The sequence below is a fragment of the Schistocerca piceifrons genome, chromosome 5, assembly GCF_021461385.2.
Source record: "Schistocerca piceifrons isolate TAMUIC-IGC-003096 chromosome 5, iqSchPice1.1, whole genome shotgun sequence".
NCBI lineage: Eukaryota > Metazoa > Arthropoda > Insecta > Orthoptera > Acrididae > Schistocerca > Schistocerca piceifrons.
Genome location: NC_060142.1, coordinates 623,265,256 through 623,288,064, shown reverse-complemented (window position 1 = coordinate 623,288,064; position 22,809 = coordinate 623,265,256).

The following is a 22,809-nucleotide window of genomic DNA, read 5'->3' as shown; positions in this document are numbered from 1 at the left end:
CGTAATTTCTCCCGAGGACATGCAGCTTTACTGTATGATTAAATGATGATGGCGTCCTCTTGGGTAAAATATTCCGGAGGTAAAATAGTCCCCCATTCGGATATCCGGGCGGGGACTACTCAAGAGGACGTCGTTATCAGGAGAAAGATAACTGGCATTCTACGGATCGGAGGGTGGAATGTCAGATCCCTTAATCGGGCAGGTAGGTTAGAAAATTTAAAAAGGGAAATGTATAGGTTAAAGTTAGATATAGTGGGAATTAGTGAAGTTCGGTGGCAGGAGATACGAGACTTTTGGTCAGGTGATTACAGGGTTATAAATACAAAATCAAATAGGGGTAATGCAGGAGTAGGTTTAATAATGAATAAAAAGATAGGAGTGCGGGTTAGCTACTACAAACAGCATAGTGAACGCATTATTGTGGCCAAGATAGACACAAAGCCCATGCCTACTACAGTAGTACAAGTTTATATGCCAGCTAGCTCTGCAGATGATGAAGAAATTGATGAAATGTATGACGAGATAAGAGAAATAATTCAGGTAGTGAAGGGAGACGAAAATTTAATAGTCATGGGTGACTGGAATTCGTCAGTAGGAAAAGGGAGAGAAGGAAACATAGTCGGTGAATATGGATTGGGGGGAAGAAATGAAAGAGGAAGCCACACAGCTAACACTTGGTTCAAGAATCATGAAAAAAGGTTGTATACCTGGAAGAATCCTGGAGATACTAAAAGGTATCAGATAGATTACATAATGGTAAGACCGAGATTTAGGAACCAGGTTATAAATTGTAAGACATTTCCAGGGGCAGATGTGGATTCTGACCGCAATCTATTGGTTATGAACTGCAGATTGAAACTGAAGAAACTGCAAAAAGGCAGGAATTTAAGGAGATGGGACCTGGATAAACTGAAAGAACCAGAGGTTGTACAGAGTTTCAGGGAGAGCATAAGGGAACAATTGACAGGAATGGGGGAAAGAAATACAGTAGAAGAAGAATGGGTAGCTCTGAGGGATGAAGTAGTGAAGGCAGCAGAGGATCAAGTAGGTAAAAAGACGAGGGCTAATAGAAATCCTTGGGTAACAGAAGAAATATTGAATTTAATTGATGAAAGGAGAAAATATAAAAATGCAGTAAATGAAGCAGGCAAAAAGGAATACAAACGTCTCAAAAATGAGATCGACAGGAAGTGCAAAATGGCTAAGCAGGGATGGCTAGAGGACAAATGTAAGGATGTAGAGGCTTGTCTCACTAGGGGTGAGATAGATACTGCCTACAGGAAAATTAAAGAGACCTTTGGAGAGAAGAGAACCACTTGTATGAATATCAAGAGCTCAGATGGCAACCCAGTTCTAAGCAAAGAAGGGAAGGCAGAAAGGTGGAAGGAGTATATAGAGGGTTTATACAAGGGCGATGTACTTGAGGACAATATTATGGAAATGGAAGAGGATGTAGATGAAGATGAAATGGGAGATAAGATACTGCGTGAAGAGTTTGACAGAGCACTGAAAGACCTGAGTCGAAACAAGGCCCCGGGAGTAGACAACATTCCATTATAACTACTGATGGCCGAGGGAGAGCCAGTCATGACAAACTTCTACCATCTGGTGAGCAAGATGTATGAGACAGGCGAAATACCCACAGACTTCAAGAAGAATATAATAATTCCAATCCCAAAGAAAGCAGGTGTTGACAGATGTGAAAATTACCGAACTATAAGTTTAATAAGTCACAGCTGCAAAATACTAACGCGAATTCTTTACAGACGAATGGAAAAACTGGTAGAGGCGGACCTCGGGGAAGATCAGTTTGGATTCCGTAGAAATGTTGGAACACGTGAGGCAATACTAACCCTACGACTTATCTTAGAAGAAAGATTAAGAAAAGGCAAACCTACATTTCTAGCATTTGTAGACTTAGAGAAAGCTTTTGACAACGTTAACAGGAATACTGTCTTTCAAATTCTGAAGGTGGCAGGGGTAAAACACAGGGAGCGAAAGGCTATTTACAATTTGTACAGAAACCAGATGGCAGTTATAAGAGTCGAGCGGCATGAAAGGGAAGCAGTGGTTGGGAAAGGAGTGAGACAGGGTTGTAGCCTCTCCCCGATGTTATTCAATCTGTATATTGAGCAAGCAGTAAAGGAAACAAAAGAAAAATTCGGAGTAGGTATTAAAATTCATGGAGAAGAAGTAAAAACTTTGAGGTTCGCCGATGACATTGTAATTCTGTCAGAGACAGCAAAGGACTTAGAAGAGCAGTTGAACGGAATGGACAGTGTCTTGAAAGGAGGATATAAGATGAACAACAACAAAAGCAAAACGAAGATAATGGAATGTATTCAAATTAAATCGGGTGATGCTGAGGGTATTAGATTAGGAAATGAGAGACTTAAAGTAGTAAAGGAGTTTTGCTATTTAGGGAGTAAAATTACTGATGATGGTCGAAGTAGAGAGGAAATAAAATGTAGACTGGCAATGGCAAGGAAATCGTTTCTGAAGAAGAGAAATTTGTTAACATCGAGTATAGATTTAAGTGTCAGGAAGTCGTTTCTGAAAGTATTTGTATGGAGTGTAGCCATGTATGGAAGTGAAACATGGACGATAACCAGTTTGGACAAGAAGAGAATAGAAGCTTTCGAAATGTGGTGCTACAGAAGAATGCTGAAGATAATGTGGGTAGATCACGTAACTAATGAGGAGGTATTGAATAGGATTGGGAAGAAGAGAAGTTTGTGGCACAACTTGACTAGAAGAAGGGATCGGTTGGTAGGACATGCTTTGAGGCATCAAGGGATCACAAATTTAGCATTGGAGGGCAGCGTGGAGGGTAAAAATCGTAGAGGGACACCAAGAGATCAATACACTAAGCAGATTCAGAAGGATGTAGGTTGCAGTAGGTACTGGGAGATGAAGAAGCTTGCACAGGATAGAGTGGCATGGAGAGCTGCATCAAACCAGTCTCAGGACTGAAGACCACAACAACAACAACATCCTTGAGAGGTAACTTCATATTCCAAAAATAACCAGGAAATAACGAGTTAAGTTCATAACTAAAAGTGTCATTGTGATTCCTGAGACGATTTTGCAAAAATAAATAATAATTTTCGTTAGTTTCATGTTTTTCTTACACTAACTAGCAGTACTCCAGTACCCGAGTATACCACTAGTTACGTATGAAATTTTGTGAATTTTTGTGTCATTTCCTTACAGCGGATGACTGCAGAAGATATTTATTGCTGAAAGTTTTTCAGGCATTTCTCTTTAGAACGTTAGGTGCGTCTGTCTGACTTCTGTAGTAGTGTGGGGGTGGAAATTGCATCTTGCAGGAGCCACAGGGTAAAGGGTACATCTCAGATTAATCCGTCGTGCAGAATGACAGAATAGCAACCCCACACGCTCACACAGTGAGTTACGTAACTTCGATTCGCAGGTTCGAATCCTGTCTCTGGCATGGATGTGTGTGATGTCTTTAGGTTATTTAGGCTTAAGTAGTTCTCAGTTCTAGGGGTCTGATGAGCTCAGATGTTAAGTCCCATAGTGCTCTGAGCCGTTTGAACCATCTGAAAATTTGTTCAATAGCAAGGCAAATGACGTAGCTTTCAGCTTCCTGTTTTCCTTCAGTAAAACCTAAATGCAGACACAATTCTTCGTGTGATAGAACAAATGAGACTGTCACGAAGAGTTCGCGATGAAGAATTGGTGCAATGTGTCTGAAAAATGACTCAATGTGTACTAAGGTTTACGAGAGGATAAATATCGGCGTTATGCATGTTCCTTTCTGTTCCATTGTCTTTTATTGTGGCCTTGGAACATCATCCATTCAGGCAACCACAGCACGTAAATTACATGCTGCAAATTCAAAACCATAGCCAATCACATAATACACCGATGATTTTCATAGAATATTTGCATAGATTGTACGAATATTAATTGAAATATGATGTCCCCGCACTGCTGCCACGGTTTGTCACATCAAACGCCAATTACATGTGGAACACTAACATTCATGCCTCCTAATAAGTTTCCTGGTGTGCGCTGCTTAAATTGTTTCTGTTGTTTGAAACTGATGGTATTCAGTTACCTACATTGTTCTCAGAATTTTATGCAGAAGTCTATGGAGCTGCCCTGAAACAAATTTACCGCCATGCTAGACAAGTTGTCCTGCCATGACACTATGCAATAATAGAATTCGCTGATGACGTTTCTATCCTCAGTGAAAGTGGCGAAAAATAACGGGCTTTATTGAACGGAATGAAAGTTCTATACAGAATATGGAGTGAGAGTAAACCGAACAAAAATTAGGGTAGTGAAGAGTCGCAGAAATATGATTACGGGTAAACATTATAGGCATCTACCTGGGCTGACCATCATTTTTAATTTCTTTTGCCATGTCGATACGCGAATTTGGTGTTTAGACGGCACGTGCTTGTGAAGTTAAAATGATTCATGGAGTTTGATGAGTGATTACGTGACACGTCAGCGGTTTCAATCCAGTCTCTTCTTTCTAATACTTGATATTGCTAGCAGCTACCGACCAGCTGCCTCCTCGTCGGATACTGTCTGGCTTCTACAGCTCCACCGACGCCCCAGCCTCTGTGATTGGATGTCGTAACGTGTTTCACAACCTTCTGTAAAACATTGATTTTATCCTGTTTCTGTAAGGATCTATAACACTGTGTTTACTAAAAGTAAACTCTTGTGGAACTTTCTTTCCGTTTGCTGTGATAGAATTTTGTAAATATTACTTTGTGGAAAACTCGACCAAATACGAGACTTTGAGTCGTTTTGATGGAGAAGACGCTCATACCAGTTTTTCCCTTTAAACTATATTTGTGAAAAATTAATTACTTCACTTCGCCTACGGCACATTCTTTGCGTATAGTACATGTTTCTGCCACCTCCAAGTGCAAGTTAGTTTCGTGCTACTGTGGAATCTGCGGGAGCAAGTGGATGTGGGGAGTTAGCCGCGGTGTAGCTGGCGGCAGTCCTGAAGGGGCGATTCCTAGTGCAGCAGGGGTTCGCCGGCCTAGTATCAGCACCCGCAGCAGTACGTTGCAAGGGCGGGGTGCAATGACGACGAAGTAAGCGAGGTGTTTCGGTTGTATGAGTGAATTAATGCCTTTGGATGCAGAGTTCTCCCGAGGAACATATAGACGGACAATGCTTGGGTTTTGGAAGGGTGGTATAATACTTTTCAGAGGAAGCCATCCACTCGTGGAGAACATGAAAGTAATTTTTCACAAAAAGTGTGCCTTCCTGGAGTGACAGTTGAAAATAATTTCACCACGATAGTGTATTTCTATATTGCATGAGAAGCAGATGCCACTTTGGGCTACGTTTTGTTTCCTGTTTTGTGGGGACAGAAGACGTCACTCTAACACTGTCCAAAAATGGTTCAAATGGCTCTGAGCACTATGGGACTGCTGTGGTCATAAGTCCCCTAGAACTTAGAACTACTTAAACCTAACTAACTTAAGGACATCACACACATCCATGCCCGAGGCCGGATTCGAACCTGCGACCGTAGCGGTCACGCAGTTCCACACTGAAGCACCTAGAACCGCTCGGCCACTCCGGCCGACTAACATAGTCCGTAGAAAAAGATTTGAGGGCTCGTTTCTTTGTGCGCGGGAACACACCTTAGAAAGTTTTGCACTGATGAGCTTCAGAGGCGGAGGGATATTGGAAACAAATCCCGCAAATAACTTTGAGAGCTCATCTGGTTGCAGCAACGTACGTCTTGAAGTTGCTGCTTCTGGAGCACGCTGGTAAGTTATAGGTGTGGTACTGAGTTTTGAGACTTGATGAAGTTTAGTCTCTGTCGCACCAGGTACTCATTCTGTAATCAGCAGTCCACACATGCAGATGATCACGTGGCGCACCAGTGATTTGGTGGGTGGAACGTTGCGTCTGGGACTGCGTATAAGATTGCGGTCAGATTCGTGTAACCACTCACACAACCAGATACTAATGGTGAACTCTGTGGCTGTCGTTCAAATCCTGTATGGTGGTATTCGTTAACTCTTTCATTACCGGTAAGGTCTTGCCACTCTCATATTGTACAAATTAAATGTACCTGTTTGCGCGGTATGATCTCATTATTTCATAGAACTTCGTGACATCAAATTACTGTACGCTCTCATCTCAATACATACAGAGGAAAAAAGTTGCAATCCTAATGGACCTGGAATTTCATTTAAGTATTTAGAAACACAATAACTTTTCATGACGTTTTAAATGTGGAGGTACTAACACCATTCCCCGTTATTTGGGCTAATTCTGATATAAGTACTTAATTTTTATCAAATTTATAATTGTCTCCATTGAGTAACAATATTATTAGGTATATGGGTTCATGCGAGTTGCGTATCTCACGTAGCTTCATGTTAAGTGGGCATTTGGTTCAGATCTCGATCACTTCGTTGCACTAAAATGGCTTTCTTGTACCAAGAATTATATTTGCACTCACATGTCCTTCTGTTAAGCAATCAGAGTTCATTTTCATTAATCGCAGAAATTTTTGCTCATGAAAGGAAAATTTACGAGAGACGTATCTTGAACAGCTGTATCACATCAACGAGCTTTCTTCGTTGAATACAAGTCTAAGATTAAAAAAGTAAAGGGTGGATGAAACTCAAGTTTCTACTGCTATCACTAACATACGTTTTCTTCCATCTTTTGTATTGTGTATTTGTTGCTTGTTGTATGGTGAGACTCAGGGCCTTGGAGAAATTTTTGGTCGGCATTGAAGTATTAGACTATTGGAACTTAGACTACTGAGAATAAATATTTAGGAGAAGGATCTAAGATGAATTAGGACAAGGAGGCAAAGCTGCAGTACAGAAGTGATGGGAGGAGTTAGTGTCTTCAGGAACACGGAAGTAAGAGATAGCGCTGTGGAACTGGTCACAGTAGGAGAGCTGTAACTGACTCTGTGGAATTGTCGCCCTGGATAGAAGTTCGAAAATTTAAAACAGTGCAAGGTGTTCAACAGTCTGAAAAAATATGGATAAACTATAGAGAAAGGAAGATAATCTACAATATGTACAAGAACCAATAGGGTACCTGAAGACTGTAAAATCAAGAACGAAGTATTCGGATTAACAAGAGTGTAAGAAAAGGATTCCCCCCCCCCCCCCCCCATGAGCCATGAAGCAGGGGAGCTGCATCAAATCAGGCTCTGGACTCAAGACCATAACAACAAGAAATGCAAGGATGTAGTCTTTCGCCCGTACTGTTCAGTCTGTACATCGAAGAATTAGTGGCGGAATTCAAAGAAAAGTTAAAGAGTGGGATTAAATTTAGGGTGAAAGTGTATCAATCATAAGATCCGCTGAAGAGATTGATATACTCAGTGTACGTGAAGAACAAATACAGGATATGTTGAATAAAATGAACAGTCTGATGAGTACAGAAAATGGATTGAGTGTATGTCGAAGTAGATTAAGTTAAGAAATTCTGCTAGTAGCAGCATAATAACCCACAGCAGACATAACAATGAGTACATAAGAAACAGAATAGCACTGACAAAAAGGGCGTTCCTGGCCAAGAGAAGTCTACTAGTCTTAAACATCGGCCTTAGTTTGGGGAAGACATTTCTGAGAATGTACGTTTGGAGCACAGCGTTGTATGATAGTGAAACATGGGCTGTGGGAAAACCGGAAAAGAAGAGAATTGAAGTATTTCAGACGTGGTACCACAGAAGAACGTTGAAAATGAAGATGTCAAAATAAACGCCTTTCAGCCGTATATTTACCAAACTTATTTTATTTGGCTACCAGTTTCAGAGTTTTACGAAGCCATCTTCAGGCCCCTGATGGCGTAGTAAAACGCTGAAACTGGTAGCCAAATAAAATAAGTTCGCAAATTAGATGGCTGAAAGATGTTCAATTTGATATCCTGTATAGAACAGCCGAGTCTCGCAACCTTCTCTAAAAAGATGGACATACAGAGCGTTGAAAATCATGTGGACTGACAAGGTAAGGTATGAGGAGGTTCCCTGCAGAGTCGGCAAGGAAAGGATATCCGGAGAATACTGACAGGAAGGCGGGAGAGGATGGTAGTACATCTGTTAAGGCCTCACGGAATAGCTTCCATGGTGCCATAGGAGCTATAAAGGGTGAAAGCTCTAGAGGTGAACAGAGATTGGAATCCATCCAGCAAATAACTGAGTACGTGGTTTGTAAGTACTACTCTGAGATAAAGGAATTTGTGGTGTGCCGCATCAAGTCAATCTGAAAACTGATTACTCAAATAAATAAATAAAAAATAATAAATAAAAATGTGTCGAAATCGATGAGGCCGATGTCGGTGCAGGAAAATGTTTAGTGGTTTAGCGGCCAGTCAGATGATGAGAGATAGCATAGAAAATTCGGGAAAAGACTGACAGATCCCGAATATTAGTGTGTAGGATAAAGAGGAGTTGTATTTTCGCCCTCACTGCTGTTCATACACAATTTCCGATACAAGTTCAATGTTAAAAGGCACATATTTTTGTACGTTCTTACAAGGTATTGCTGGTCGACAAACCAAAGGATTTCAAAGAGATCCGAGTAACGTCGATCAAGGAGTGATCAAGCCGCCAATATCAGAATACAACAGTCAACTTGCAGTATTTTCGAGAAAGGATGTTAACAATTCATCTAACGCTAGACTCACGCGAAATTGATATTATGATCAAAGACTGATCGATCGGAAAACTTAGAGGAATTTCTGCAAAAATTACATGAAGTACAAGTTTTCTCTTTTATCTATCTGCGTTGAAGCTACTGGCGGGCTGAGTTGGACACTTCTTGTCGCCAGAATACTGCATTTTTGGTATTTAGTGGATGATATTAGTTTGGACGTCTTCCTTTTGGACTTAATATCTCATCAGCAACAGTCATAAACGGGCTTGGTAATATACTTGACGAGTCGTTCAAATGGTTCAAATGGCTCTAAGCACTATGGGACTTAACATCTGAGGTCATCAGTCCACTAGACTTAGAACTACTTTAACCTAACTAACCTAAGGACATCACACACATCCATGCCGGAGGCAGGATTCGAACCTGCGACCGTATCAGCAGTGCGGATCCGGACTGAAGCGCCTAGAACCGCTCGGCCAAAGGGGCCGGCTGACGAGTCGTTATGATACCCAGTAAAGCGGTACATGGATGACGTTTTGACCGCTGAGAACATCTGGGAAGCACATAAAGAAGTAATGAGTGAATTTCTCCGTGTACTACGAGATCATTCAGAAAAATCTAGTTCTGGCTATTCTCTGATTAATTTCCACGGACGTGCAAACACAAGCGAAACCATTACCGCCCGAGTTAAATCTTTGATCCTAATCATGAAATTTTACCGTTCCATAATAACATATCGATAGAGCAAGAGAAGACATATTGATCTCTTTTCCAGTAGCAGGAACGCAGGCAGATGTCAGATGCCGAACGCTAACGAAGTTTGCCAGGGTAAAGGTGCAGCTGCTTTTCTTAATTTTGGAGTATAAAAGCAGACACACAGAAATGAAGGAAGCAGAGTTGCAGACGTGCTATAGGCGTAGGGTGACACTATGTCCAAACAGGGTAGTGAGTGAAGGGTAGAGCTCATGCACAGTGAAATTACTGTTACGACAGAAAGAAGACTATAAGAAAGAAGTAATCAGGCCTGAGCTGTACTTCTAACAAGTTGAGACGTATTCGCTGCACACCATTTATGGTAAAATAGTAACAAAAACCAGCTACTACGAGGTGGGGAACAAACAGGGTGAAATTGCACGGGAGTGGATACCTGATAAATGAGAAGTAATGGAACCTACTTTCCAACTGGCACCCAAAATGTCAGGAATGACACAACGCAGCGTTTTTAGCCTCATATGCATTGCCAGGAAGAGTCAGTAGAAGTGCTGCCAGGGTATGCTTATCAGACTCTGCGACCAGGGATAGTTCATTAACGAACAGTAGGGACGAATCTCCATGGAGACGCTAATGCAGGTCATACAGCAACACAAGAAGTATAAGTACCAAAACGTAACTACGTTGACTATTGTAATACCAAATGCCACGGCGAAGCTTACTCTGCTACCCTTGGCATTTGTTTTCGCTTACAAGTAGCTGAACCCTGAACGATGGACAGAATCGGCTACCGTGCAATTCGAAATGAACTGGATTCCTAGAATCCCGGAGGCAACAGAAGAAGTCGTAAACACAGGTTAAGCAGAAGAGCGGATACGCCAGAAGAGTCGGGAAGAGATCTTCAGAGCTTAGTTCAAATTGTGCATGAGGAAGTAATAGTGATAAGACTGATACCAAACTGGGCTACCAGCCGCCAGAGAACTTGTTACTTTCGACTGTACAAAGATAAGCTATTTCTAAGGTGATCTGAGGGGCCAGGTCTTCCTATGGGAAAGGGTAATGTAGAGCACCAACTATATTTGGTTTTAAATGCGCGAAGATAAAAGGGTATTGCAGTAGCTCCAGCCGCAGGCGAGAGTGGGTATTGTGTTTTGCTAAATGTAACGTAGCCGCCACAATGCTGCGATGTGTCCTCTGTGGGAAAAGTTAACGCATCGGTACTCAAGCAAGCCTTTCCACACCCGCTGCCGCTAAGGTATTCCATTTATGTGCCGAAATGCGTAAAAGAGTGCAAACATGCGAAGATTGGAAGAGCATATAGACCAAGGTCATTTGTACTAAAATCACTTCTGTCAGGACTAGAGCTCTGTCACCATGGGGACTGTGTCAGCTGGCTGCCGTATAGAATACTGATCGAGGTCCGCAGTTCGCGTCAGTATCTACGTCGACGCATCCAACCCTGAAACTGTTCTATCCTGAAGCTGCCGCTACAGCGGGCCAACGTTGGTCAAATGTAGCAGCTCACCGATTACCTGTACGCCATCATCTGGCGACGGGGGAACTAGAGATATTAAGCATAGAATTGGTCTGTGATATGAGATAAGGAGACGGAGAGGTTTTAGTTTTACCATAAACGCAATGTCACTATTTCCACCGTCTAGGAATTTGTAATTGCCACACTATAAGGAGAACTGCGCTTTATCAGTGGATGGAAGTAGGGGGTGGAGGATATGGTTTTTAGATTTCCACCAATGAAAGTGGGATATTACCGCAGTCTTGGATTTTTAATACTGTGCTATGGTTGGCTGGAGCTATAGGGATGAGACGGAAAGTATAAAGGCTTCCCACCAATAAGGATGATGATATTACTGATAACAACAATGACATCACTAGGTCACATGAAATAATTTTTTTATAATGCGGGGCCACAGTCATAACATATTTCTTTAAAGTCAATACCGCCATTAGACTGTTGTTTATTTTCAGTGTTACATTGATACTTAGACAATCATGATTTCGGCTTCAAAGTCCCATTACCAAGTCTTTTCTGATAACATATTAGACAATAACAGTGAAATACATAACAAGTGATATAACCATATAAAAATCCCTATTTATAATGCTTACTTACAAGTGTTACACAGTGCCTAAGATGGCATACTGTCGTATTTTAAATACACTATTAGACACATTGTCTAAGGGTCGATATTTCTGGTAAAGCCTACTGCTTTGTTTCATCATTAAGTATACCATCTTGAATGAATGACAGTTGGCTAAGTGTCAAATGTCTTGGTCAAAGAAATTCCTGTTACAAGCAGGTGTCTTTCTCTTTTAATCTTTGGACCCAGTGTCCGGTAGGATAGGAGCAATTTATTTTCTTTGGTAGTTATTACATCTTTGCAGTGCCTGTTTATCTTAGTATACAATAAAGTTGCCTGCTCATAAACAAATAGTAACAAACCTCTCGATAATATTCGCTGCATCCATAAATATAACAGTCCAGCTAATCATTGACGTTGTTTAAAGTACGTTTTAGTAGGTATATATACTGCTATGTTCATGAAATTAACACATGGTCAACTCTAAGTTGTCTAATTTTGAGTGGAATTACTTATTCTACTCACTCGTTAATTACCCAGTGAGGTTTGACGCGATATTTATGATGTATGTATCATCAGGCATGTAAATCCTGTTATATGTGGCAGTACATTACTTAGGAATAAGTGCAAATAACACAGGTATGTGAAACATGTCTTCTACATAAAAGCATTTAAGCAAATAAAAGAGTCAAACGATTTCATGTTGAACAGCACATTTAAGTTTAACATAATATAAAGAGTAGAGATATGCTAGTATTTGTTAATGGTTGATAAGATACAATTACAAACGTGAGTGCACCGCGGTATTCATACATATGGCTGCATTCTTGGTGCTATAAATCTTATTTACATGTTATAGTAGTGGCATCTTACTTATATAATTTAAAGATGACTGAGCCACAGTTAAAAAAAATTTTAAAAAATGCTGTTTTGAAGAGCGAGCCGCAGCGCGTTGTGTGAAGCAGTCGCTCTCCGTTTCTGGCGGTGGCGCCGCTGTGGCAATCGCAGCTTTAGTGTCTCCCTCTGGTGGGAAACCGGAAAGGTTGCCTGTTCACGTGCATTTAAGGGGCGCTATCAGCTCAGAAGTTGGTCAGTCGGAGTGAGGCTGGGTCAGTCTCGCGTCACCAGTTGCTGGTCTGTCTCTCGTTTGCATTTGTGCGGCAGTTAGTGTCTGTCTGTCGTCGGAGTTCTAGTATGTCTGTCGTTTGGATCAAACTTCAAAGTCAGAAAATGAGAGTCTTTCCACTCCGCCAGTAACAGAACTCAGCTAGTGGTCGTCCGGTCGGGGCTGAGTTCCTGCATCCGAATCTGCGCGTTAGGCCGCCAGTCCGCTCGACTTGCTCGGGCAACGGTCATTGGCGGTTGGACCGGTCGGTTGGTCGGTCGCGCACTGAGACACGAGATGACTTGTCCGCCTTGAGCGTCGGCGCATGTGAGCTCTCACGTGAGTGCAGTGGGCAGCGCCGTATAAAAAGGGGTAGTGGCTTTGCGGTTCATACGAGAGCAACAGGAGCGAAACCACGACATCGGGGCTGGCCGGGGCGAGCTGCGACGCCGTGAGACGGGAGATGGGCGCGCCTTCCTGCGTCCGATGAAGCGGCTGGCAGCGGACGGTTCGGGAGAGCGTTGAGGGTTCTGCGCCAGGTCTTCTCCAGAAATCGCAGTTATTAGAAGTTAAGCGATTTGTGATATGTTGTATCAGTTACTTGTTAAATTCTGCTTGTTTTTGCTCCTTTGTCTCTCGTCCGCATTTGTTAGGCAGTTAGTGTCTGTCTGTCTGTCTGTCGGTCTGCCGTACGTTAATAGCTGCTTCTGTCATGTTTGTCGGATTCGGTGTTAACGAATTTATTGCTTAAAGGCCGAATTCTTGAAATATGTTTTTATCTTGCCTATCATCTTGCGAGGTGGTATATGTGTCTGCATTTTATGGGTTTTACTTAATAGTCATTTTAGGTTATAACCCTTCTACCGTAAGAGTCCTTTTAAAAGAAAACCAAATTGCACTTTCGGTGGCAAATAATTTGAGTATTGCACCATTTCCATCCCTCTTACGGGGTGCATAGTTTACGTGTTTGTGTGAGTTGTAAAAAATTTTTTTGTTTAAAGTAATCTGCTGTGTTGCAGATTTGTACCAGTGTACTCTTTCAGAGGTTGCTGTGAGCGGTCATGACTACGGCGTTGTTGAAAGGGAGCACGCAAGCTTCTCAGCCCGAAGGCTCATACTGTTAATATTGTTTTGTCTGCCTCTAAATAAAATTCTAACTTGATATTTCGAGGGTGCTTTTCTGCTTATAATTTTAAATCTGTTTTTGAAAAGGGTTTTAAGAATAATATTCACATTTGTTAAAAGTAATTTCATTTTCCATGAGTTACTTCCTGGCAACTACTTCCACGCTCACATAATGTGATTAAATGCGTTAATGTTCTTGATGAGTCGCTAGTAAATAAAGTAAATTATTTAAGAAAAGATTTTGAAAGTAAATTAACTGTTCAATGAAATAGTAATATTAACAACTGAATCAGCTACCACATATGTAAGCCCCAAGTGGGTTAATTCCTATTTCTTAACAACAAAGATAAATGTAACATTATTTATCATAGTTACTTCTTAGAGAGGTAATAAGCAATTGAGAAGAAACACAAGGTCAAGAACACTATGAATCTTTCATTGAAGACTGTAAGCATACGGAGTGTAAGTGAAGGGGGTATACAGCATGGTTATATATAGCAAATATAACATAGTTATAGTATGGCTTAAGTGTGTATCAGTATATTTTCTGTGTGGCTTCATATATCCTAATTTTGTGTATTAAATAGTTGTGATACTAAAATTTATTGAATACATTTAATAAAATGAAAGGTTTTATTCAGATTCTCTCAGTTTGTTTGTTGCTTAATGATAGAATAGGGGGAGCGGTGATGATAGAATTGGGGGGGGGGGGGCATGTCACCAATACATCCAGGGAAGGGGGTAGAGGAATGCTGTAGAATAGAGGAATTATGCATAAAAATGTGAATAAAACCCTAATTCAGAATAGAACAGGAAGGAGAGTATGTTATAAACAACGTCAGTGATTAGCGGGACTGTTTTATTTATGGATGCAGCGAATATTATCGAGAAGTTTGTTACTGTCTATGTTTATGAGCAGGCAACTTTATTGTATACTAAGATAAACAGGTACTGCAACGATGTAACAATTACCAAAGAGGATAAATTATTCCCAACCTTAAAGAAATAGGTCACATGACGTCACGAATGTAAAAAAAGTGGGCCAGGATGCCAATACCTATAATATTTATAAATATTTTTTTTCTTTTTATTTTACATGTGACTCACCTCAGCTTCCCAAAAGTATGTGTGCCGGACGACTTGTCTAGCGTGGTGATAATAAACTACATATACAAACCTTCCTGGTCAAGCAGTATATCTATTAGTGAACACCATATCAAAATTCCAACAATAGCTGCTGAGATTAGCCTTCAGATACAGACAGTCAAAAAAATCTGGTGATTGACTTCAGTTCATCACGCTTCAGGCAACTTGTACAATATTTACAAATTATGTACACAAAACTTCGCCTTGGATCAGTATATCAGTAGAAAAAGTACCAAAATCCCTGAAACAGTTCCTGAGATTGACCTTCACGTACAGACACAAGTCGGGGAAGGTAGCGGGGGAGGGTCGGTGCTATATTTACTGATGAAATAAAGTGAAATGTCGTGTGGCGAGGGCCTTCCGTCGGGTAGACCGTTCGCCTGGTGCAGGTCTTTTGAGTTGACGCCACTTCGGCGATCTGCGCGTCGATGGGGATGAAATGATGATGATTAGGACAACACAACACCCAGCCCCTAAGCGGAGAAAATCTCCGACCCAGCCGGGAATCGAACCCGGTCACTTAGGATTGACAGTCCGTCACGTTGACCACTCAGCTACCGGGGGCAGACATATTTACTGATGTATAAATTTGAGGGACGAAAGTAGCTTTCGCATGATGCTTCAGTGCCTGTTAATATAAATCACAGAAGCTTGGAGTATTCGTAAAAAGAACGTAACTGAAAGAAATACGCAATGAGACGAACGGAGAAGATAATTATATTCAAAGTCAGTCATTGCACTCAAGTTATAGATATTTATTATGGTCCCCTGAACATTACAAACGGTGGTACATGATTCCTAATAGGGTTTGTAAGCACTAAAGGGCGGCATTGTACGCTCTGTAACGGTAAGTTAGGAATTCTTGTAGGGTGTTCCATTCCTCCAAAAGCATGGTTGAGAACTGCAGGATGCTGGTTAAAGAATTAGGACATGCTACAGTATGTCTTCCCAATGCATCTCACATGTGCTTCATGGAATTTAAGCTGGGGATATGGCACGCCACTCGATTCGACGAATATCCTCTCTTTCCAACAGTCCTCCATTTGCGCTGTTCAATGCGGTCGTGCATTGTCTTCCATAAAAATAAAATCAAGGGAAAAAACACCGCTGAGAGTACGCGCATGCGAAAGGGGTATAATGCCACAATAGCGTAGACGGGTGAAAGTACCGTGTCCAGAGCTTTGGAGGTACTACCCCCAAGCAGCATAGTGCCTCTCCATACCATAAAGTCTGGATAACCGAAACTTTCCTGTTCGGCGGTGCTCCTGGGAGCATCCTCATAATTTTTAATTCTCTATAATTCTCTCACTGGCAGTGCCGACAACGTGAGAACAGTATGGGAGATATATTACACGGAAAGTGACTCCAGCAATGGAAAATGAGTGGAATTGGTAATAATATCTCTTACTTGCAGCCAATGTCTTCAATTCCACTATGTAATACTAATGTATCCTGTCAAGAAAGTATAAAACTGAATGCATGGGAATACGCCCGTAGGTCATCTTCACAACATTGTATAAACGGAAGTAAAGTAAGAAAAAAAGGGAACAGTTCTGTAGATAAAATAAACAATTAAAAATTCATTCGTCACTATTTTTAGAAACGTTTATCTTCTCTGTCCAGTCTTTTTTAGGATGTTCAAGGCCGAACGAGCTTAAGCCAGCATTGACCATAATGCGCAGTACATGTATTTAGTGCCAGTTATCAATAAAAAAATCGTCACTGCATAAAAATGTACGCACCCAGTGTTCTTACACAAGAATTCCTATTTTTTAACCTATTTCATGATGCTATGGAACATTTATATATTCTGTTCCCAATGTAAAATTCAGAAACGCTACAAATTACTACAGAAAAACATGTCATCGTGGGTACATGAATTTTCAGATCTAAATCTCTTATACGCTGTGACCTCCTTTCCATCAATCGTTGCACAAGTACCCGGGGGTGTTAAATGGAAAAAAGACAGAGACAGCTCCGGAACCAGGCCAACATACACCATCTAAAGCGCAAACTGCTTTGAAGCGATTCGGTGAATTCCAGCGCACGGAAAGATCTATCAATAGGTGCACTGCATAACTCTCTCAATCCGTATCGAAAAATTCTGCGACGGGAAAGGCGTCATTAAAACTGTTTCGGAAGTAAATTTCCACCCATTTTACCTATCGGAATCTGAATTCCTCTGAGGATTCAATGCAAAGCTTCTTTCTGTCACTGTCTACATTTTTAGCTACATTCTCCATCCTCTTTTGTAAAGCACAGAGAACTACTGCGTTATATAGAAATCCCACGTCATTAATCGCTTTGTCACTACGTGAAGTTCGCTCCGGGCATAGAATATTTCCGGTGTTTATCTGTTGCTACGGTTTATTTATAGAAATACTAGGGCGATTTACACGAGGCCATGAAAATTGCAGTAGTGTAGTATTTTATTTCGGACATCGCAGTCTCAAATTATTCGGAGGAACAAAGTGTAATTCATGGCAGAACGCTTAATCAGAGATAAATGGGAACGGCTGGTGGAAAGCAGAATGTGAGAGGTCAAATACGGAGGAATGGGGACTGGACCGCGTTCAGAAGCTTACTCCAGAAGATGGAAGAGAACAGAAAGAAATAGCATGAGCACATCCGAAGGAAGTCACAAGAACAAATACCGAAATTAATATACAAATATAAATGTCAAGGGAACAGAAAAGTTCGGCATCCTAGGAAGACACGGAAATATTAGATGTACTCTGTGTGAAATTGGAATAGGAAAGGATGCCTAAATCAAAACTGGATATGATGACGATGATGAAGATGGTGAAAAATAGGTGTCTTAACGATGCAAAATTGACTATCCAAGGAAATAAGTTCTGTTCCTCAATACAGGCAAGATTGTTCGTTTCTACATTGGCCTCTAAATTCTGAGAATGGTAAATCAGTACTAATACCCGCGAAGGTGTCCACTATATATTATATGGAACAGGCTAATGTTGTCTTTGAACAATAAAGAGTCACGTGCTCGACAAGTACATGTTGTAAGTAGGCTGTTTATGTTTTCTCTATGTAAGTAGGCTGTTTATGTTTTCTTATTGGCAACATTACGTAGCGCTCAATATGAAAATCACTGGCTGTGCTGTGTGCAGTCTTTGGCTAGTTTGCATTGTTGTCTGCCATTGTAGTGTTGGGCAGCGGCAGCTGGATGTGAACAGCGCGTAGCGTTGCGCAGTTGGAGGTGAGCCGCCAGCAGTGGTGGATGTGGGGAGAGAGATGGCGGAGTTTTGAAATTTGTCATGAACTGCTATATTTATATATGATGATATCAAGGTAAATACATTGTTTGTTCTCTATTAATATCTTTCATTTGCTAACTATCCCTATCAGTAGTTAGTGCCTTCAGTAGTTTGAATCTTTTATTTAGCTGGCAGTAGTGGCGCTCGCTGTATTCCAGTAGCTTGAGTAGCGAAGATCTTTGTGAGGTAAGTGATTTGTGAAAGGTATAGTTTACTGTTAGTCAGGGCCCATTCTTTCGTAGGGATTTTTTGAAAGTCAGATTGCGTTGCGCTAGAAATATTGTGTGTTAGGTTAAGCACAGTCTTGTATAAATTCTTCAAAGGGGACGTTTCATAATGTGATCACTTTGTTGTTGTTGTGGTCTTCAGTCCTGAGACTGGTTTGATGCAGCTCTCCATGCTACTCTATCCTGTGCAAGCTTCTTCATCTCCCAGTACCTACTGCAACCTACATCCTTCTGAATCTGCTTAGTGTATTCATCTCTTGGTCTCCCTCTACGATTTTTACCCTCCACGCTGCCCTCCAATGCTAAATTAGTGATCCCTTGATGCCTCAAAACATGGCCTACCAACCGATCCCTTCTTCTAGTCAAGTTGTGCCACAAACTTCTCTTCTCCCCAATCCTATTCAATACCTCCTCATTAGTTACGTGATCTACCCACCTTATCTTCAGCATTCTTCTGTAGCACCACATTTCGAAAGCTTCTATTCTCGTCTTGTCCAAACTAGTTATCGTCCATGTTTCACTTCCATACATGGCTACACTCCATACAAATACTTTCAGAAACGACTTCCTGAAACTTAAATCTATACTCGATGTTAACAAATTTCTCTTCTTCAGAAACGATTTCCTTGCCATTGCCAGTCTACATTTTATTTCCTCTCTACTTCGACCATCATCAGTTATTTTACTCCCTAAATAGCAAAACTCCTTTACTACTTTAAGTGTCTCATTTCCTAATCTAATTTCCTCAGCATCACCCGATTTAATTTGAGTACATTCCATTATCCTCGTTTTGCTTTTGTTGATGTTCATCTTATATCCTCCTTTCAAGACACTGTTCATTCCGTTCAACTGCTCTTCCAAGACCTTTGCTGTCTCTGACAGAATTACAATGTCATCGGCGAACCTCAAAGTTTTTACTTCTTCTCCATGAATTTTAATATCTACTCCGAATTTTTCTTTTGTTTCCTTTACTGCTTGCTCAATATACAGATTGAATAACATCGGGAACAGGCTACAACCCTGTCTTACTGCTTTCCCAACCACTGCTTCCCTTTCATGCCCCTCGACTCTTATAACTGCCATCTGGTTTCTGTACAAATTGTAAATAGCCTTTCGCTCCCTGTATTTTACCCCTGCCACCTTCAGAATTCGAAAGAGAGTATTCCAGTTAACATTGTCAAAAGCTTTCTCTAAGTCTACAAATGCTAGAAACGTAGGTTTGCCTTTTCTTAATCTATCTTCTAAGGTAAGTCGTAAGGTTAGTATTGCCGCGCGTGTTCCAACATTTCTACGGAATCCAAACTGATCTTCGCCGAGGTCCGCTTCTACCAGTTCTTCCATTCGTCTGTAAAGAATTACCGTTAGTATTTTGCAGCTGTAACTTATTAAACTGATAGTTCTGTAATTTTCACATCTGTCAACACCTGCTTTCTTTGGAATTGGAATTATTATATTCTTCTTGAAGTCTGAGGGTATTTCGCCTGTCTCATACATCTTGCTCACCAGATGGTAGAGTTTTGTCATGACTGGCTTTCCCAAGGCCATCAGTAGTTCTAGTGGAATGTTGTCTTTTCCCGGAGCCTTGTTTCGACTCAGGTCTTTCAGTGCTCTGTCAAACTCTTCACGCAGTATCTTATCTCCCATTTCGTCTTCATCTACATCCTCTTCCATTTCCATAATATTGTCCTCAAGTACATCGCCCTTGTATAAACCCTCTATATACTCCTTCCACCTTTCTGCCTTCCCTTCTTTGCTTAGAACTGGGTTGCCATCTGAGCTCTTGATATTCATACAAGTGGTTCTCTTCTCTCCAAAGGTCTCTTTAATTTTCCTGTAGGCAGTATCTATCTTACCCCTAGTGAGACAAGTCTCTACATCCTTACATTTGTCCTCTAGCCATCCCTGCTTAGCCATTTTGCACTTCCTGTCGATCTCATTTTTGAGACGTTTGTATTCCTTTTTGCCTGCTTCATTTACTGCATTTTTATATTTTCTCCTTTCATCAATTAAATTCAATATTTCTTCTGTTACCCAAGGATTTCTATTAGCCCTCGTCTTTTTACCTACTTGATCGTCTGCTGCCTTCACTACTTCATCCCTCAGAGCTACCCATTCTTCTTCTACTGTATTTATTTCCCCCATTCCTGTCAATTGTTCCCTTATGCTCTCCCTCAAACTCTCCACAACCTCTGGTTCTTTCAGTTTATCCAGGTCCCATTTCCTTAAATTCCCACTTTTTTGCAGTTTCTTCAGTTTCAATCTGCAGTTCATAACCAATAGATTGTGGTCTGAATCCACATCTGCCCCTGGAAATGTCTTACAATTTAAAAGCTGGTTCCTAAATCTCTGTCTTACCATTATATAATCTATCTGATACCTTTTAGTATCTCCAGGATTCTTCCTGGTATACAACCTTCTTTAATGATTCTTGAACCAAGTGTTAGCTATGATTAAGTTATGCTCTGTGCAAAATTCTACAAGGCGGCTTCCTCTTTCATTTCTTCCCCCCAATCCATATTCACCTACTATGTTTACTTCTCTCCCTTTTCCTACTGACGAATTCCAGTCACCCATGACTATTAAATTTTCGTCTCCCTTCACTACCTGAATAATTTCTTTTATCTCGTCATACATTTCACCAATTTCTTCATCATCTGCAGAGCTAGTTGGCATATAAACTTGTACTACTGTAGTAGGCATGGGCTTTGTGTCTATCTTGGCCGCAATAATGCGTACACTATGCTGTTTGTAGTAGCTTACCCGCCCTCCTATTTTTTTATTCATTATTAAACCTACTCCTGCATTACCCCTATTTGATTTTTTATTTATAACCCTGTAATCACCTTGTTCCTCCTGCCACCGAACTTCACTAATTCCCACTATATCTAACTTTAACCTATCCATTTCCCTTTTTAAATTTTCTAACCTACCTACCCGATTAAGGGATCTGACATTCCACGCTCCGATCCGTAGAACGCCAGTTTTCTTTCTCCTGATAACGACGTCCTCTTGAGTAGTCCCCGCCCGCAGATCCGAATGGGGGACTATTTTACCTCCGGAATATTTTACCCAAGAGGACGCCATCATCATTTAATCATACAGTAAAGCTGCATGCCCTCGGGAAAAATTACGGCTGTAGTTTCCCCATGCTTTCAGCCGTTCGCAGTACCAGCACAGCAAGGCCGTTTTGGTTAATGTTACAAGGCCAGATCAGTCAATCATCCAGACTGTTGCCCCTGCAACTACTGTAAAGGCTGCTGCCCCTCTTCAGGAACCACACGTTTGTCTGGCCTCTCAACAGATACCCCTCCGTTGTGGTTGCACCTACGGTACGTCCACCTGTATCGCTGAGGCACGCAAGCCTCCCCACCAACGTCAATGTCCATGGTTCATGGGGGGGGGGGGGGGGGGGGGTGATCACTTACATGAGCAAAAACAGTGACAAAAGAGAGAAAGCAATGTAGTAAGTGAAACTTCCTGACAGATTAAAACTGCGAGCTGGACTGAGACGCAAGTTCGGGACCTTTGCTGTTCGCGAGTAAGTGCTCTACCGACTAAGCTACCCAAGCGTGACTCACAAAGCCTCTTCACAGCGCCATATCTGCCAGTACCTCGTCTCCTATCTTCCAAACATCACAGACGCCCCCGCCCCACGGCGAACCTTGCTGAACTAGTATTCCTGGAAGAAAGGATATTGCGGAGACATGGCTTCGCAACAGCCTGGGAGATGATCCAGAATGAAATTATCAGTCTGAAGCGGAGTGTGCTCTGTGTGCGGGGTCGTGAGTCCTGCTTGGGTAGTTCAGTCGGTAGAGCTCTTGTTCGCGCTAGACAAAGGTCCCGTGTTCGAGTTTCGATCTCGTACACAGTTTTAATCTGCCAGGAAGTTTCATATCAGCGCAAACTCCGCTGCGGAGTGAGAATTTCATTCTGCGAATTTAGTAAGTCTTAGGTGAACACGAGAAATGTTGTGAGTTGTCGAAATTAGTTTCGATGAAATGTATCACAAGCTGTTGTCAGTGATCTCAAGAATTTGCAACTGCTTTTCTTTTTTTTTGTCTGGATCACAGTGGTTATGTTATTTATGCTCACTAGTTTTGGTATTTTTCACAGACTACCGTGAAATCTTTTGTCACGTAATTAACTATAGACGATACATGTGCTAAAAGATATGATGTTGAGTTTTGAAGATAACTAAAACAGGTCGTAATAAGTAAAAAGGTCTGTCAGGATTTTCAGATCCCAAGACGCTATGTTACAGCATAAAAAGAACATACGAATTTTTACTTGAAGATGTAATCTAGGGGCGTCTCTGGACAATTAATGTGAGCAAGAGTTTCTGAGGATATCGTGGTATTTTCTATTCCTGTATGTGTTACTGAGGACCTTATTCATAAAGATCAAATCTACTTCAGACCATCTGGATTTCGGTCTTTTGGAAACTTACCTAAATCTATTGTAATTCCTGTGATACTACTCATCTTCGTCTAA